Source organism: Malurus melanocephalus, unplaced genomic scaffold (genome assembly GCF_030028575.1).
Source record: "Malurus melanocephalus ecotype Western Australia unplaced genomic scaffold, MMel_1.1 scaffold_506, whole genome shotgun sequence".
NCBI lineage: Eukaryota > Metazoa > Chordata > Aves > Passeriformes > Maluridae > Malurus > Malurus melanocephalus.
The window spans coordinates 242975-262283 of record NW_026623738.1 but is presented as its reverse complement, the minus strand read 5'-3'; the positions used below and the strand labels follow the sequence as shown (position 1 = coordinate 262283).

The 19309-nt window shown below is 43.8% G+C and overlaps 1 protein-coding gene across 2 annotated transcripts in view; it reads right to left on the bottom strand.

Annotated features, from left to right (window-relative positions):
* KANK1 (KN motif and ankyrin repeat domains 1) overlaps positions 1-18800 on the bottom strand; it is a 113798-nt gene extending 94998 nt beyond the window's left edge. The window contains exons 1-2 of one of the 2 annotated variants that reach the window (XM_057381358.1): positions 18645-18800; positions 18090-18134 (exon numbers count right to left, since the gene is read on the bottom strand). The gene's annotated coding sequence lies outside the window, so the exon portion shown is untranslated. Of the gene's footprint in view, positions 1-4309; positions 4362-18089; positions 18135-18644 lie in introns of those variants that run through there. The other variant, XM_057381359.1, reaches the window with a different exon arrangement.
* Positions 18801-19309: the final 509 nt, after the last annotated feature.

Genomic DNA, 19309 nt, shown 5'->3' with positions numbered 1-19309 from the left:
TACGAGAAATTAAATTGCATTTGATAAATGTCAAAGTAGCAGTTTTCACACTTYCACACTTACATAAATGCTTCAGCTCATGAAGAATAGAAAGGTGTCAAAAAACCACATTTGCTACCCAATCCATTTCAAAAACATTCACAAATGTCGTCAAAACATATGGTGTACATCTGAGTTTAACACTGCCTAATAAAAGGCTGTCTTATATTGCAAACTATTTTTTTTTACCAAGAGGCTGATTGAACTGTACACAGACACCCATCTGTGCACAGATAGAAAACACTAAAGTCTCTAAACAATAAAACCTGGTGAAGATTGTGACAAAACCCAGCAAGCCATACAAATGGGTGCTGAGTCTTAATAACTTCAGCTCTCTGGTCAGGTGAAGTTGACTCAGCATTCACTCTGCACTCAGAGGTCAGATGCATATTCCTCTCCCTCTTCCAAGTGCCTTCCCTATGGAAATGATGTTCACCACTGGGCTTTGAGAGAGGAGACCTTTCCTTGCTAGGACAAACAACCACCACTGCAATGGAGATCTTCAGCTGGCAGACAGAGATCTGAGTTTTAACCAGGAATGGGCAAAGTTCTGAAAAGAAAAACACAAACATCCACTCCAACATCCAAGGCTGCAGCCAGAGATGAAGCCTCACTGCCAGTGCCAGAGTTCACCCAGGACTTTTTTTTTTCTACTCCATCTACAGGGAGACTGCTACTCATGGACTTCACCTTTATAGGGACCCACACCCAGTAACTCAGGATATGAAGTCATTAGCACACCCAAGTTCTGTTTGGGGAGATTTGTTTTTCCACACGTGCCCATGTACAGGCAGATGTAATTCTTTGTTCTCTGGCTGCAAAACAAAGCTACCAAATCTCAGCCCACATTTAATTACATAGTGTATTTCCTATGGCTCTAAAGCAGGATGAGCCTTACAAGGCCAGTTTAGATGGGATACTTGATGTTAGGCAAAGAATGGAGGGAGAAGAGGGAGTCACAAAAGAAGCCCTGGTGTAAAGTTACCTTAAAAAGTGGCTCAAGAAAGAATAAAAACTGAAAAGACTCTCAGCTACCTACCATCTCCTTTTAACTTTCCTCAATACACCAGTTACATCCTGTACTACATCTCTTTTATACCCTTTGCTTGTTTACATTACCATATCATGGAATACACTGCTGAGAAGCAACAACACAAATGATAAATCTGTGCTYGCTTCCTTAAGGCACACAGAGATTAGGAAAGGGCGTGAAGGTATATCTTTTGTCTTGCAATGAAAAGGAACTGCAAAGGTGGGRAAATGAAACTGAAAGGGATCATAAAACACTATCTTGCCTTGTTCTCAGGTGAGATAGCCTCTCACCCGTCTGTGAGACACATGATGCTCCTGAGGAGAGCCACTTGCTACCTCCTCTGGTCCCATCTCTGTACAAGGAGAGGAATAGAAGCCAAGGGGCCTGGAAGCTTTTAAAAGGCTGAAGATATTTCACTAACTACCTTAACCTTAAAATTCTGTTACAGACACAGAACTGATAGACATTATCTCCAGGAGAAGCAGATCTGAAACACTAGCAACCTCTTTAAACACCAAAAATATTTATTTGCTAGATTTCAAGTGACAAAAGCAAACCTCTGTAAAATYCCTGTTTGTGCTCTTTCCCCATCCTCGCAGAATATGAAAACATTCTCCAGATGTCAGTCATCACTTCATGAGTGTAACACAGCTATAGCTAATGGGCAGCTGATCTGCTCTAGAAGCATGCCGAGGAGCCACATCTTAGGGAATTCCTTTCCTCAAATATGCATATCCATATCTAGGCCTAAAGCCTGAATTTTCCCCTACTTAGGGACAGGCAACATCCTGAGAGTTTGAGGTGGAATGGCAATTCCCAACAGGGCTCACATCTTCCTCCAGCACCAAGTCAAACCTTGGACCAGGTCACTTCTTCACAGCTCGAGCTCTCCATATGCATGTTTCCTAGCTGCCTTAGGGATTTTCATGTGCATCTTAGGACTAGTCAGAGTCTAAAGTTTATATTCCTAAAGTATGGGAATTTTGGAAGAGCTGTGGTAGAGCAGCCTTCAAAATCCAGCAGTGTTAGGGAATGACCCTCAACACTCACAACAAGCCCCTGTAACAGCTCTGCGGAAGTTCTGATACTGAACTAAGATGAGAAAAAAGCCTCCATCGTATTTTCAGCCTAAAGCTCTGAAAAGCTCTGAAAACACAAGGAAGTGATGAACCCCGAACTGCACAAGGCTATTGGGTGGCACGCTCCTTGCCACAGCAGGCTGCAACAAGAAGGGTCCTCACATATTGCTGAGGGGCATTGTCACGGCAATACTGCTTTAGTTGTGTAAAAAGGAAAAAAAAAAGCAGATATGACAGCTGTCTCTTCAGATGTTCTGAATCAATTACTTGAAGAAGAGCTAAAACTAAGGTCATTCTGAATTTACCTCCTGCGAATCAAACTAATCCAGAGTAACTACTGTATGTTCCTATGCCTTCAAGAGCTCCATGTTCTAGACAAAACAGACATATTAGATGAGAGATGGTAGACAAAAAAAGCATTTCCAAGGATTCAATGACCAGGAAAATTAAATAACCAACGATGTGGCCTCCAAGGAAAAGGACATATTATTCCCCAGAGTTTCAATAGCAGCTCTTAAAGAACAGCTTTCCCCAGTTAAACTTCAAGTCTTATCGCAGCAAGACATTTGTCAGTGTCTCCAATAAACAAAGCAGTTTGTCCTAGCAAAAGCAAGAAAGATTAGCAAAGGGAGGACAAGCAGGACACAGGCAGTGCTGGTGAGGATATTCTTCTCTTCTGAAACTTATCATGGCTTGCATATTTGGCATTGATCAAGAACTCTATGGAAAAAAAAGGCATACACAAAAGGCAATATTTTTGGAATCATTAAATGGTTTGATTATGAAGGGACATTAAAGATATCTAGTTTCAACCCCCCCACCATGGGCAGGGGCACACTTTCACAGGTTGCTCCAAGCTCCATCCAGCCTGGCCTTGAAGATTTCTAGGGATAGGGCATCCACAACTTCTCAAGGCAATCTCTTCCAGTGCTTCACCATCCTCAMAGTAAGAATTCTTTCCTAATATGTAATCTAACCTATCTCTTTTCAGTCTTAACCCATTTTCCCTATAGTCCCACCCCAGTTTTCCTGTAGGCTCCCTTCGGATACTGAAAGGCAGCAATTAGGCACCCTGAAGCCTTCTCTTTTCCAGGATGAGCAACCCCAATTCTCCCAGCCTTTCCTCACAGGAGAGGTGTTCCAGACCTCTATAAATGAACTTGATGACCTCCACTGGACTCWCTCCAGCAGTTCCATCTCCTTCCYGTGCTGGGAYCCCAGAGCTGGATGCAGCCCTGCAGGTGGGGTCTCACAGAGCAGAGCAGAGGGGCACAATCCCCTCCCTGGCCCTGCTGCCCACCCTGCTTTGGATGCAGCCCAGGACACGTTTGGCTCTCTGGGAGTGCTCATGGCTGGGTCATGTCCAGCCTCTCACCCACCAGTATTCCTTCCTTTCTGCCAAAAAATAAGCAGTGAAACTCTCATTACAATTTTAATACACACTCTCTCTGTCCATATACAGAATGCCACCTACCCTCTCCAAATCTTAGATTTTCATGCTCCAGCTCACAGACATTAAGGCTGCAGTCTAACAACAATCTTTCACACCAGACTGGACACGTTCAGAGTGTGAGGGTCACCATACATTTCCCTGGAACCACTGAAATTATGCCACCTACATGCACAAGTCCCATCTACCCACACAGCGCAGGAAACATGAAGGTCACTCAGCAAAGCGACCTCAAACAATTCTGCCTGAAAAGCTGCAGCCTCTCATTTGCTAGGGCAGCCAGCAAAAGGCAGGGGAGGGAGAGCACAGAATGGAAATGCAGATGGAAAAGCCASCACAAGCTTTGCGCCGCTGCTTTATCATGTCAGGGTGCTGGAGGGTGCTCAGGGTCGCCGAGGATGAAAAATCACCRATTCAATTCTCATCCCACCACCACTGCCGAGCAGGATTTGACTCGTGTGGGACTGTCCGGATTGTCACAGTTTACCCACCAGAAAAAGACACCAACCAGGTGCACACACACACACTTCAATGCTCCTCTGACATGCCATTCAAAAACAAATCCCCACTGCAAGCCACAAGTACTCTCCCATTTAGATATATTTTAAATATTCCTTTAGATTGTAACACTAAAACCTACTCAGTGACACAAACTGATCTCACTATTTCCTGAAAGAACCAAAAAMAAAAAAAAAAARAAGAACTTACAGGGCTSTTAGTCCACCGTTTCTCTGTGGCACACGGTACATTATTTAACTGCAATGCCTGAAACAGTAACCTGACCTCTCTGGGAAGGTGGGCGGTATTATTCAAGCTGAAACATTAGAAACATGCATAATTACTCTGGGTATTTGCCACACATTCTTTCATCCGTAAACCAATATGAATGGAAAAGTCACACTGACACTCCAGGCCTAGATTATATCCCCAACATCAATTATGAAGACTTTTCATGAGGCCCCAAAAAAACCCAACATTTTTTAGGACCGGAGAAATTTTCTATGGACTTAACTGTGCATATGTTACAAAGACGAAATGTCAGGGCTGCCAGTTCCGAGCCAAGACTTCAGTGGGCTTAATCATGAATTTTGAGCTTTCTGCCCCCCACTGACAATACTGTTGTTTTTTGTTTTTCTTCTACCCCATAAACCTATCACATCTATTCATCTGGCACTTCTGAGGATGCCTGCGGTGGCAYCAGCCACATCCCATCATTCACCATCCACCCATTCCTGCAGGGTGATGCCTCACTCACCTGCCTACTCCTTGGCACATTCCAAGAACCTGTGGCAGAATTGGGGCTGGTTGGGACAAATGGGAAGAGCAAACAAACACTGGAAAGRCAAATAGGGCAGATGAAGCATGAAGAAAAGAGACCATGCTTGCTCCTTACTCCCGAGGCATCCAGCACTCACACCATGGCATTGTGGGTGGCAGAGCCAGAAGGCTAATCGAATACCACAACCTGATTTTCACAGCTGGAGCTGTGAAATATGCAACACTTCCAGTACTTTTAAGGCTAAAAAACAACACAAAATGCTTTTTTTTTTTTTTTTCTGAAGAGGGAGGATATAGAGTTCACAAAAGAAAAGAACTGCACACACATGTCAAATAACAGACTTCTCTAGCTAAGTTCTCTTATTCCTCAAGATCAAGACCCCACTGCACTCCTGACCAAGTGAGATGCAGCAGTGTCTATAGCTGTTCTGATCCCAGTTGGCCCTGAATTTATTTTGATATGAACAACACAAAATGCTTTTTTTTTTTTTTTTCTGAAGAGGGAGGATATGGAGTTCACAAAAGAAAAGAACTGCACACACATGTCAAATAACAGACTTCTCTAGCTAAGTTCTCTTATTCCTCAAGATCAAGACCCCACTGCACTCCTGACCAAGTGAGATGCAGCAGTGTCTATAGCTGTTCTGATCCCAGTTGGCCCTGAATTTATTTTGATATGAACATCCACACTTGCTATTCTGGGCAACTGACTGGACTAACCCCTTGTTAGTGTTTTAAGCAGCCCAGCTCTCAGCTTCTCTTGTTCTTCATCATATACTCCCAAAACTTTGGAAATCATAGCAATGCATACAGTGAAGCACCTCTTGATATTTTAAGTCAGATTTTCCAGTTTCAACAATGTGTTTTCCATTCATGCAGGATAACCATGTATGTCAGGGAATATAAGAAGCCACAGTACCCACACAGGAAAAAACTAAAACTTCAGCGCATTTTTTTCCACATGTATTTGAAATATCAAAATACGAAATTTGGTTAGTGTCAAGTTATTTTGATTATACAGAATTTGCTGGACATTTTTTTGGTAAGTTCTAAATATGTTTTTGCAAACAATGGTTTATGCATAGTTTAAAACCTGCATACTTTCTTACACATTGGGAAAAATRTGGACAGCTTTTATTTAGAAGATTCCCTCCCTCTTCCACATAACYTAAAAAAGAATTAAAAGACGACAGAGCAACCATCTTAAGCATACCTAAAATATCTATTCAGAAGGTCTGGGGTATGCAATGAAAATGCAAATGAAAAGTGACTTGCAGTAAAGAGAGGAAGTAGAACAAAGATCTGAGTTTGCATCAAATGCTGGTTGCAATCACTTAATTTCCACTGTTTAAGAGTAGGAATTTCTCTAGTCTGTTTCAGTATTTGCTATTCCAGTAAACACAAATAAAATCAACCTTACAGTTTTAAGATTCCAATTTAAGAGTGGTTTGAAAACAACCTTCTCCAAGTCATTCTCCTGGGAAAGCGCTCCCAGAGCACAGAGCTAATTAGAGCTTGTCAGTTAAGCTCTTTCTCCTGCTTTGTTCAGAAAACCTGGACAAATAGCTTATCCATGGACAGACCTAGGGGCCTTTCACAAATAATTTGTATTCCACAGCAAGCTTAGGCACATTACATAAACATCTGGAGTACKCACTAGAAGCACGAACACCTCCCCACTCTGCCCTGCAGCGAGTGCCTTCATGACACTGTTTCATCRACAGTGACAGAAAGAAAACAGTGTTATTGTGGGCTTCCATCCAAAAAAATGTTGTCATCTATAGCTTGTCTGTACATATGCAAGGATTTGGGGTAAAGGGAGGAGGGGCAGTTCAGGTGCATAAACAATTGTTCCAGTCTTCCTTATCAGTACTTAAGTTCTGAGAGAAAGAAGGAAAGAAAGAGCCTTCTATCATTATTAAAAGAGAGACTTTTTCCAGAAGGTTGGAGATTAAACTGCTTTGGGGAGAAACAGAAGTAAAAACATGTATCTTCATATTTTYCCTGGAGGTGCAGTCCGGTTTGAAAGTGCTCTTAGCACACAGAAATTAAGACAAAGACAAATCATCCTGACTACCCTGACACCTCCTCAGATCAAGAGCATAGAGAAAACCACAGACACTACATGAAACAGGGCACCTACAAAATGTTCCCGCTGGGTTGGCCATGCCAAGGCCGCAGCTGTAAAGCAGTTTCTCACAATAGAGCAGATATTTTGATACCATATTTCACAGCATAGCTGGATTGGAGCGAAGAATCTWCCTGCTCTGGGAGTCAAGCCATGTATAAGGAGGGCAAGGCACACAGTTCTCTCCAGCATGCTTTCCCCAAAGTCCTTTAAGAGCAACACCAGTCCCTTCAGTTCAGCTGCAATTCTGCAGGTATCTTTGTCAAGCTTAACCACTGAATAATTTTTGTGTGTTTATTTTTCTAGTATGTAGAGCTGTATCTTACTGTACATTACARCAACTGCTGTAATAATAGGTACAGTTTAGCCACTTCAAAATATTCCCTTCACAAAACCAGGGCAACAAAGTTTTTCCTCTTCACTGCTACTCCACAGGAGAGCACTGAGGGCTTCTGGTAAGAAAGACAAAAGCAATAGCAGACAACCAGCRTGATAGAGTACCATTCACATTTTAYTCCAAGAGTAGTAATTAGTCATTTAAAAACACACAAAATTCATGCATGTGTTAAACATGAAAGAAGCTGTCTTGAGAGCTAGATGCTCTGAGATCCCATTTCAAAGCAGTGCAGTATCATTCTGTTAATCGTTTGGGAAACCCAGCATGATATTCTGCTTCAATGTAATTAAGGCAGGAATTCCAGCCTCTCCACTGTGACCTTCGCAGAAACCCCAGGGGTCAAGAGTAGCAGCTTGTACCCTGCTACAGTGCTAATATAGCTGTACTATAAACAAACACCCTCCTGCAACAATAGTGCCATCCAATTTCAGCGAGGGAAGAAGGGGACATGTAGACACACTCTAAAATACTCTGCCACAAAACAGCTTCTACCACAACCATAAGTGCAAAACGTTGTCCAAACCATAAGTTTATTGTTTTTCTAAAGGTATTTGAAGAAATATCCTTTTTATTGTGCACTGGAAAAAGCTTACATATTTACTTCCATGTTTATTCTCAATAAATATCCATGCTTTTCAAAACATCATCAAAAAAGTAATTAAAGACTTGGCTTCTTAGAGCAGTATTTAGTGAACAAAATGAAGCCAAGGGAAAGGTGACTTCTTGCTGTGACAATGAAGTTCTGCACAGAGAGGGAGGGTTTGGTGTTGGGTGTTTGAGCCTTGGGCAGCTGTAACTCCCTGGTGGAACCTCAGGAGCACAAGCAAAGCCACAGCGTGCAGTGACAGTGCTGATCCTCGCCCTTCACACCGCAGCAGTCCTGCCCTCTGTCCCCAACAGTGACTGACAGGGACAGTCAGCCAAAGGACAGCACGGACAGGCAAAGTGCGCAAGGTGGGCACGGCCACAGCCCCGCTCTACAAAGGCCCTGTCTGGGGGAAATTTAACTGAACTCTGCTAGGCATGCTCGGCATAAGCTGTCTCAGGTGGGCCAGCATCAAATCATGAAATGAGATAAGGCAGTAGGTTTTTCCCTCCTCATTCTTGCCCTCTGCAATCCGAGAACAGAGAAAGAGGACACCATCTAGCAAGAAGGTTGCTAATTAATTCCTCCTCACCCAGGCACTGCAAAGCTTCTAGCTGCAAAATACCTTCTTATCTGGGAATAAGCACTTGATAGCATTTTAAGAAAGGGGCTACATATGTTTTGAAAAATGCCATTAAAAAGACACAATCATCTCAAGATTTTCTCTATCAGCAGSAAGAAAAAGTGAAAAAAGCAGCATTGTTCTTGCCTGATTAATGTTCAGAGCATCRACTTACCCTGCATAGTGAGTTTGGTGGGAGGTCAGCATGCCAAAGGCATAGACTCTTTCAAAAGATCTCATATCATCTCTCAGTTGAACAAGTTTCCCTGAAATAAACTATTTCTGAACAAGTTGCAACAGGGTAGAGATGCCTTGCTGTAAGGGCAGGACCAGAATTGCAAGTGACATGCCAGTTTAAGACATGGGTAGCTAAAGCACTTTGAAACCAAGGAAGCAAAACTGTTGTCTTAAATGCTCAGTTATCTCGGATCAAAGGCTATAAAAAGCTGCCTGGATATATCACTAAAACAAGAGATGAGTCTGACAGAAGAAACAATGAGAAAACATTCCGTAAAAAGAGTTCAGCACACTTTTAACACTATGGASCTCAAGCACTCTGCGAACAGCAATTCTCTGCCTACCAAGAGTGCTGTTAGTACTATCACAATGCATGTAACAGAACTCCCAACAGCAAAAGTCAAAACTCCTGGCTGCCATTAGGCAGATACATCCAGAGGTCAAGCATCCTCTGGAACATCTGCAGCTCAGCTGTAGCCTTTTGGCAGGGCAAAGGGACATCACAACCATTAAAAATGTAAAGACCAAACCCAATCCTCTAGCATGAACAAAGACTCAACAATACTACATATGTTTCTCCTTTTCACTCTATTTCTGACTAAGATGTCCCTCATTTTAGCTAGTACAAAAATCGTGGAGTTATTTAAATTAACACTTCAGGGTTGTTTTGTTTGGTTTTTTTTGTTTTTTGGGGGTTTTTTTATGAGGAAAGACAAGCTATCAACTTGTGCCACAGCCAAAGTAGCTCTAATCTCATTGCCCTTTTCCAGTCACATCAGTAGCTGCCCAGCATTACTTCTCTTCATGTGTGCTTTACCCAGAGTGAAGCAGGAGCACAGAGCACCTTTTCTGAGCTGCATGAGTACAAGTGAGCAACTGGACAAACACATGCAATGGAAATGATTCCTTTTTTCCCTCTGTTATCACCCCCTAGATACACAGAGCTCAATGCACTGGAGATGTGCAGCCTAGCCAGCTGTGTTTTCTCACACCAATTTTTCATCCCTTTGTCCCCATCCGTTTCTTTCTACCCACCCACACAGAAATTTAAGTCACCTATTTTCCCCTACAAGGGGAAAAAAAAAAAAAAAAAAAAAAAAAAAAAGGGGAGAAAAAAAAAAAAAAGAAAAAAAAAGATCATAGTTTCTGGCCTCACCACAGCACACAAATTTCATTGAAATCTGAGAAGCAAGAATGTTCTACTTCGTTCAAACCTGAAGACACCTGCAGCTCAGGTGTGCAATTTAGAGCTCACAGTAAGAAAATTAAAATGTCAAGGACCAGATGCATTCTTAAAACAAACCAGACTTTGTGCTGGGCAAACAATAGGAATAGTATTTGTTTTGGTTTCTTCCTTTGTAAAGCAGAAACGTTCATTGTCGATTATGTCATTCTAGGTTAATGAGTCCCTCTCTTCCAGCTCCTCTCCCACAAACTGACTGGCTTGAAGCCTTTCTTTGGACAAGAAACCAGGAAGGTGTTGGCCGGAAGACCCTGAAGATGCACAGGCTGGATGGAGAGCGCTGATGGGCAGAACCCAGGCTGGGTCAGCAGCTGCCCTATGGTCGATTACCCGGCATTTCACACCACAGCTGTTGGATCCGAACAACATTACAGAGAACAAAAGGCGTAGGGACACATTTCCTACTACATTGTGTTGCTTCTTCTCAAAAGCAATAAAACACCCTGTTTTTTCGTGTGAGAATGAGGGTGAGTCCTTCCCTACTCGGAATAAACCAGTTGTGCACATTCCTTCCTTTCATGCTGTGTACATCTCCACTTGGCATTGCAAGCTGTTGCAAGATGACTCAGCTTATTACTGATTAACATCTCACTTTAAGTCTTTTCTGCGTGCCTCAATCCAACTCTTCTCACATCTGTCAGGCATCCTGACACCACGCATTTCTTACCATTTTGCCCTCAGGCATACCAGACAAATACTAACAGCCCAGAGTTCACCGTGTACCAGCGATTTTCTGCCTCCCTCTCCAGAGCACAAACCCTACCTCCTCGGAGCAACACAGTCCTTTCACATCCCCAAAARCACTGCAGGCAGCAGAACAGCCCTACCACCCCAGATTTCCACGCCTTCCTTTCCTTCCATGTGGAGTCAAGAAGAGGTGTCAGGTCTGGTATCTTCAGATATCTGATGGATACTGGCACCTAAACCATTATGCCATGCATCATYCATCCCTCCCTGGAGAGCAGGGCCTGACCCTCCTGCCCAGAGAGCGTGTGTGTGCGCACCTACACGAYGGTAAGTTGTTTTAGAGTAACTGAAAAACATGGTGCTTCAAATCAGAGAGCAGGGAAAAACAGTGCACTTCAGTTTTGGGTGTATTTCACCCAAATAAAATTTTCATWGGGAAATAAATCCCAGCCTGTTCCTAAATATTGAAGAGAAGGCGTCCATCCTTCATAATTAGACTCTTGTCTTGAGCAGTCATCCAGAGCTATGTAATCTCATGGACAAAAGGTATTATGTCCTGCAAGAAGCTTTCTTATAAAAGCTTCTAAAATGTGATGTTACCCAGGCAGTACCTCACTCCCTTGCACCCTGACCTCCCCGTCCACCTTCTCCTCAGGCAGCAACACAGCCTTTGTCAGCCTCCTTTCCTCACAGCACACATCTCCCAGCTGAACACATCCTCCATCTGTGCCTGCAGCTCATTCTTCCCCCACCAGAACTGACACTCAGATGGGCACACACACACATGTCCCAAGAACAGCACCCTACCTGTGTTCAGGGAACAAAGGAAACTCAGGCACAGCACCTCACCCTTCTCTCACTCTACTCCCAGAGTATGGCATTTCCAATGGAATATCTGCAAACACACAGACACAAGCTCTGAACTCTGCCAAGTCCTGCCCAGGGTTCTCGCCTTACTGCAGTTTTGCCTGGCACCATGAACACCCATAAACCCTGCAATTCCCAGAAGCCCTGAGAGCAGTGCCCAGGTGAAGTCACATCTCTGTATTGTCACAAAGTCTCCAGAGGCCAAGGCAGTGCCAGGTGACAGGCAACTGTCTATCAGAAACAGAGGCAGAAGAGGAGGCAAAGGGAGACAAGTCACTGCTGACACTGGAAGTTTGTTTGCTGCTTTCAGAATTATGTCTGGAGATGAGCTAAGAGCCTTTTGCCACCTGCATGCAACTTACTGGCACACCTCATCTAATTTCCAGATGTGATTTTTAACCTGCAGACTGCTCTGTAAAATTTGCAGTGTCAACCCCAGTATTATTCGTGTCATAGCTAAAAATCACTCCTGTGCCAGGACAGCTCATAGTGCCAATAAGTATCAGACGATATTTACATATGCATCAAACCCACAGTTTAGCAAAAAAAAAAAAAAAAAAGTTAATTCACCCAAAAGCGCTTTGATCCTCAGACAAATAATTTCCCGATTAAAGTTGAAACAACAAAAAGGACTTTGGACACCAACCAGCTGTCACACTTGTGTTGTGAGCTGGCASTAAATCCCACAAAGCCCGGAGAGCAAAGATTTAGGTGGTGGGAGGGGAGCAAAAGGGCTATTTGCATTCACAGCATGAGAGAAGTTCCTTCTGGAAAGGCAATTCCTTCTCTTGCTACCCATCTGAAGCAAGCTAACAGAACAGGGATCCATCAAAACTCACCAAAAGGAAAGCGAGCAACTGCAGGACACTTTGGCAGTCCTGAAGAATTGCAAAACTTGTTGGATGTACTACAGCTGGGGGTGTTCTGTGTTAGAGGAGATTTTTTTTTTTTTTTTTCCCTCTCCAAAAGATGCTTAGAAACTGACAAATTTCCAAATGCAATGACCCATTTGTAACTTTTGGGCTTGAGCTGAGTGGGAGGAAAAAAAAAAATAAAAGAGCTTTAACAAAGATCTGAGAACAGCAGCTGGGAAAAGWGAAGAGAGAGCTGAGGTTTAGCAGTCCTTTATTCCTGATAAAATGAAGCATTCACAGAGTTACTTGTAACCTTTAAAAAACAGTCCTGATGCTAGCAGACCTCTTTCAACATTCTCCCTCAGACAGTCTCTCAGTACAGACATGGTAATATTTTGCGGTGCTTCTATTGGCAAATAGAGCACATGGCAATTAAAGAGAAATGCAGCTCGGGGGGACGCAGATTTGAAGCATATTTTGCTACATAGTTCTGGTATGATGAATTACTAATTAAAAAAAAATACAAGCCAAAACCAAAACATTATTAATCTAAGGTGTTGAAAGAAACAGTCCACAAAACAAAATAATTTCTTCCATTCCAAGTTTCAGCCTCATTTTAACTGATGTGTTTTATTATCAGGCTTTGAGAAATTGGTTCTACAATCTCATTAAATCAATAGGCCATAATACACAAAATAAAAGAGACTGACTAACCCTAGAGATGTTCTTAATCACTTGGTGTTTATTAACTTACTTTTACTAGAGATGTTATAAAACTGAACTCTTGAAACTTCGCCTTGTGACAAACTTGCTATTTGTCTATCCTTTCTCATTAGACCAAGTTTTTTCGGCAGTGACCTCTCAGATGTGCTGTTTGACCTGCCACCTGCCTGCTTCCAGCGAGATCAGTATCTTCAAACTTGGAAGCACAAAGGGACCAACTCGATAAAACTCATGCCTGGCACTTTGAACTGCCTAACACCAGATCCAGAGCTGACATTACTCCAAGCCTTTCATGGGGCTCTGTTGTGATGCAAATAAAGTACAATCCCCAGACACAAAAAAGTCATTAAACCGGAATTAGGAGTTATAAGTAACTGGCAAGCCGAAGGAAAAATCCGGGTTAAAAGGAACACCAAGGCAAGACCTACAAGSAAAGTGGGAAACGGCTGTTTACAATTCCACTTCAGCAAACAYAAGGAAACAGGTATGGGCACCTCGGCACAGGCAGCCTCCACCGCAGGCTCAGCCGGCTTTGCTTCCACAGCGGGAGCYGTGCACTCAGGTCACCCTTGTCCCCGCAGGAGCCCGACAGGCTGTGCCATCCCTGCCGTGGGCTGCGAGCAGTGACAGCGCTGTCCCTTGGCCGGCAGACCGGGCTAACAGCGGCAACAAGGCAGCTCTGTGTGCAACTGCAGCCAAGGACAGACAGGCTCCCAGCAGCTCCCCAGCTGCTGACCAAACAGGGAATTGAGCAAACTGGGCAACAATAAAACAAGAGCGGAGGAAACGCTCACATGCTATTAGGTCAGGAGTTAAAATATCTCAGTGACCTGCAGCTTCCATYGYGAGCAAGGGCTGATAAATGCCAGAGCCTTAGGGAATACAAACTCATTTACAAAAAACCCTTATCCAGGCTCCRATGCCATTTCTGTCACTCAACAGAYAGCAAGACTAAAGTAAGGAGGGTTTCCTCCATTTGGGGGGGRAAAAAAAAAGTCAAACCACTGTGTGAAACACAAAAGGAATGGAGGAAAGGGATGGATCCAGTGAAGGAGAGAAGCTCAGCATGTCAATATAATAAGACAAATACCACCCCTTTTTTCATGGTAAGAAAGTTAACCAGGAGCCTCTTTGCCTGTAATTCCAACATCAGCACAATCACCTCATCCATCACCACCATCCAACTTCTGTCCCTATCGGGCCATCCAAGCTAAACTGCAAACCAATCCTGCAGTACAACAGCCTTCTCTCCCCAGCAGCAAAACATAATTCATACAGAAATAGTCCCAATGCAAACTGAGGCTTTTCCTGACTCAGAACATATGCAGTCCTGTAACAACCAGCCATGAATTAGCATGTTAACAGTGAAAGGAAATCAAGAGATCTACTCAAAAAAACAAACCATACATTAATCAGGGTAGAAGAGTGTTCGCAGCTAAGAAAACACCAGATTCCTGCAGAAAGCAGGAAGAGCTTAGAAGAGCAAGCACATGCTTTGTGCCAGAGGAGAGGGCAGTGAARAGCTAGTCCACAGCTCCCACCACCCAGCTGCAAACAACAGTATGCACTAAAGCATTCATGTGGCACTTCCAGCATTTGTGCCATGACCCTTGGMTATGTGGTTTATCCCAGGTTGTATTCCACTGACAAGATGACAAAAATGCAAGTTCTCAGACACTCAGGGACAAGGCAAGGTCAAGCCAGCATTCCTTGCCAGAAAAAGTTCTCTCAGCACACTGCCAAGAAGTAGTATGTATATCTTCTATTAGCTACGCATAAACTTTCTTTGCAATGCTGAGCCTTGAACTTCGTACCAAGAATAGTCCAGTATATTTTTTTTCCATTTCTAAACTAGAACATCTTGTAAGACTGAAACAGCCTGAAAAGTCATGGCAGTCACCCACTGCTGCTGTGTTACTGTGAAAGGCAGCTGTGTCTTTTTTTTCCCCCCTATTTGCAATGAGGAGAAAAGGAATTGCACTACTGGCTCGTTACTCCTGCTCCTGCAACAGCCCCATGAGACAAAGTTCACAACTAGCAGAAATTTGATGACAGGCTGAAAATGTGAAGCAAAGGACAGTTTCTCAAGAAAATGTTATACTTGTTGGATGATACAGAGRAGCCTGAATTCTGTCAGAGACAGCTCTTTCACTTCTCCCTTTTATTTCTTCCATTTTCTTCTTGGTGACCCCCCTTTTCTGTATTGTCTTAGAGACTTTGATTGAACAGAGCAAGCATTCAGGGACAGGGTGAAAGAGGAGGAGCAGGCATGACTTGATGGGCAGTGAACAAAGTGTGTGCTAGATAGAAAAGTTACAGGAAATAAAAGGAGTCCGGAGAGCTGAGACAGAGGAATAGCAAAAGCATGAGAACAGCCAAGATGCTTCACAGACATGTCTGGGCAAACGTTCAAGGCCACGAGGTAAAACTACCAGAAGCCAGGAGTTACATTATGCTCCTTTGTACTGCAGTAAAACCAACCCTGAACATCTCCAGGGAGGGACCCATGGGCAGTGCCACGACTTCCACTCCAGTGATTTGCTCAGAGATGGGAGAAACCAGCTGTGTTCGACATCCAGGACTCCCCTAATCCCTTTTAATCAATAAGCAGCTGGTAATCAACCTGACTTAAGATGAGGTGATGGGCACAGATGGGCAGTGAACTCACAAGCTTAGTCATGAGAGTGGCTGGCCAGCACGGACTAGTTAGAGCTGTGCACYGAGCGTGTTTAACCTCCAGCTTTAATACTAATAAAAACCAGTATTTCTAGCAGGGACACTTTAAGCCTTCTTATATCTCTGCAATGCAGTCAGAAACTTCCTGGTGACTCTCAGATTTATTCTCCTAATTATCCAAAACCAGCAGGAAGTTGATTCCAATTTTTGTGAGGAGGCTGTACTGAAACTGGTATCTCYACGAGCTGCTCAGCCATCCTGCTCTGGGCAGATGATGTTCTCTGTGTGGCAGGCTAAACAGGTGGGGAGAAGTACCATTTCAGGTATCCCACTTGAATTTACCTCGGCATGCAAGTCAAAATCACCTCAGCCGTGGTCAACCTCTTTCTAGCAAGAGCCAGGGTAACATACTGCAGTTAAATCCGTACCTGAAAGCCACCACTGCTTTAATTAGATTCAGTCAAATCCAGGTCTTTGCAGTCTAGACATGGTTTAGCAAGTGCTTTTATGTGTGTAATTCATTGAGAGAGAACACATGTGAAGTTCTATTGGCAGCTTACTGCAGCTTGGGCAAAAATATAACTGGATTTTAACAGACCAAAGACAGCCCAACCTAAACATTCAAGCATCATCAAGGGAAGATTTTACTTGGTGAAGGAAGGAAAATGTTCTTTCTCGAGCCTAATGCTTTTCCAAAGTTTAGCCAGCCACAAAAGGCTTTCCGTCCAGAGCAACAGCACTAAACACGACAATTTTGCAACACAGCATGGACATGAATCTTTAGGCAMTACAGAACACAGACTTCATCCCTGATTCTGGCCCCTCCTGCAGTCTCTGTACTACTCTGGGTTTTAGACAAAGGTCCAGAGATCAACACAGAGCAGAGAGAAAAAGCACATATGGGGTAACTGCTGCTTCTGACCTATTGTACATATACACACTGTTCACACACCTATTCACAGAAACTTCATGCAGGAATGTCGGGGCAGCTCTGTGGCTTGATTTCAGCGCAGAAGTCAAAGTGACGAGATGGTCCAGCTCCAACAAAGACAATTTGACTAAGCTTTAATATCGATACAAAATGGCTGTTGGCTGACAGAAAATTTTTAGCATTCCTAACTATGTAGAAATGCACTACTGCTATTTTTTATTTGCTCCAATAATCTCTGGCATAGCATTAGCTCTTACTATGTATATAATTATCAGATATTATAGGGGAAATATCAACCCACTGTTTCTGAAGACTGGAAAGTGCCAGGAAAGTGCCTTACAAACCAGGTGGCTCTTCTACAGGGCAACACCAGTATGACAGGTCAGACAGTCCCCTTGCAATGACACTCTCAGCACTGATGCAAGAATAGCTGTCGCTACACATTGTGATAAAACGGTGTTAGACAGTTCAATTAACAGTCGCACCTGAAAGCACCAGTATGCATAAAGCAACGCATAAATCKTCTCATTTTCACTCAGAGTGGAGAGAATTGTTATTTTCTGAAACACAGTAAGGAGACAACCCTGGCTCACTTTTGTGATGCAAATGAGCAAGCTGCTTGGAGGGAGAGGTGAAATTACAATGAAACTTCCTCYCTGCACAATAGTCACAGAGACATCAGCTCCAGGGGAGTCTCCTCCAGGATTCCAACACTCTTCAGCCCGTGCACAGCCAAACCTCTGCTCCTGACTACACATTCCCCTCACTGCTGCATCCATCTGCCATCTCACTCACCTGCAGTCGCCAAAGAGATCCCGAACCACCCAGAACGGSCACCAAATGTGTTAAACTGGGGGACATAAATCACTGCTCTTCCATGAAGATGCAGCTACAAGATAAGATTTTTACCAAGCAGTAGCAGCCTCCAAAGCAAAACAGCATCCCGAACGAAATGCTGAGGAATGTGAGCTATGTGGGCAGGGGGGCTCTGATGGGTACAAAGGGCGGACAGGAGCAGGCAGGCTGCTTTCACAACAGYGGTTTCCTAGCCAGAGCAGAGGACCAGCTTAGCCGCCTCCCTCATCCCACTGTGTGCAGCAGAGCTCGGGAATGTCAGCAATGCGGACCGGGGGCCAGGGGGCTTTGCTGCCTGCGAGAGAGGGAGGGGAGGGGGTACGAGGGGAACAACACATGACCAAGAGGCAGCTGGGGGTGCTGAAGCATTGGGGGGTGGTCTATGGGGGGGTCAAAAGGCTCACCTGCAGGCTGCGAACCAACAAGGGTCCCTTCCTGTCCCAGTCACCCTGTGCTCGGGGGAAACAAAACATCAAATGTAGCCTTGCAATAATCTCTACCATTAATCTCTAATCGTTAATCTCTACCAGCTGAAACAAACTGCAGGCCTTCCTGGTTTTGGGCTAGTTGCTGGCATGAAAAATAAACCAGCTTTAATACTAATAAACACATGCACTTAACACTTCCTGAGCCAGAGATTTAATATTCAGCTGTATAAGCACAAACCCTCTTTCCCCCAGGCTGATGAAAGATGGAGTTGCTACAGATAACAACCCTGAAACCCTCTCAAGTCTGCTTCAGCCAAAACCAACAACCCCTTACAATGTGAACAACATTCTGTCAACTGCGTATTTTTACGATTCTTGAAGAATCTCAGTTTTATTTTGGCCATACTTTCTTGATTCCCAGTCCAAGCACTGAGTGACTGAGCACTGCCCCAGGAGGGGCTCGGACTGGCACCCGGTGGGCACCTCCCACAGCCGGGGTGAGCACCGACTGCATCTCCTTAGCACGCCTACCGCATAACTCGTGACGGTCATGATGTGTGCAGGGACACAAAGAAGGGTTTGTTTGCCTTAAATTTCCCCAGTGAGAAGGCTCCCGGCAGTCACCAGTATTTGCCTTGATGTGATGCTGCAACACTGCTTAAAAGCATGACAATGGGCACGAGCAGCAGCCGTGATGGGATGAGAAGCTGCAAGAAAAACAAAAGGAGACATAAAGACTCAGTGCTAAATCACAGATGGGATGGGGATCAGACCAACTTCCACTACACACATGGGCACACATCAGAATCCTTGTCTACTCGGAAAAACCCCATGAGTAAAGCAGCCCGTAATACACAAGTACAAAGTAAGAAGCATACATCAAGTTTGTCAGCCTGGTTAAACGATGCTGACAAGATACATAAACTGCAGCTAATCATGACTGCATGATTAGAGGTTTCCAGCACCTCTTTGTTTCAGTCAGATTTCATCTTGCTCTTGCAGGTGGTTCTATCCCATCTTCGAATGTTACCAACTCGCCATGCACAGAAAGCAGTCTGAGTAGGCTGCTGGTAAAATATAAATTGAAAAAATGATCAGTGATTCCAGAGTAAGATTAGCATTCATCTGAGGAAAAAACCTCTTCAACAGCTTATCAGGANAAAAAAAAAAAAAAAAAAAAAAAAAAAAAAAAAAAA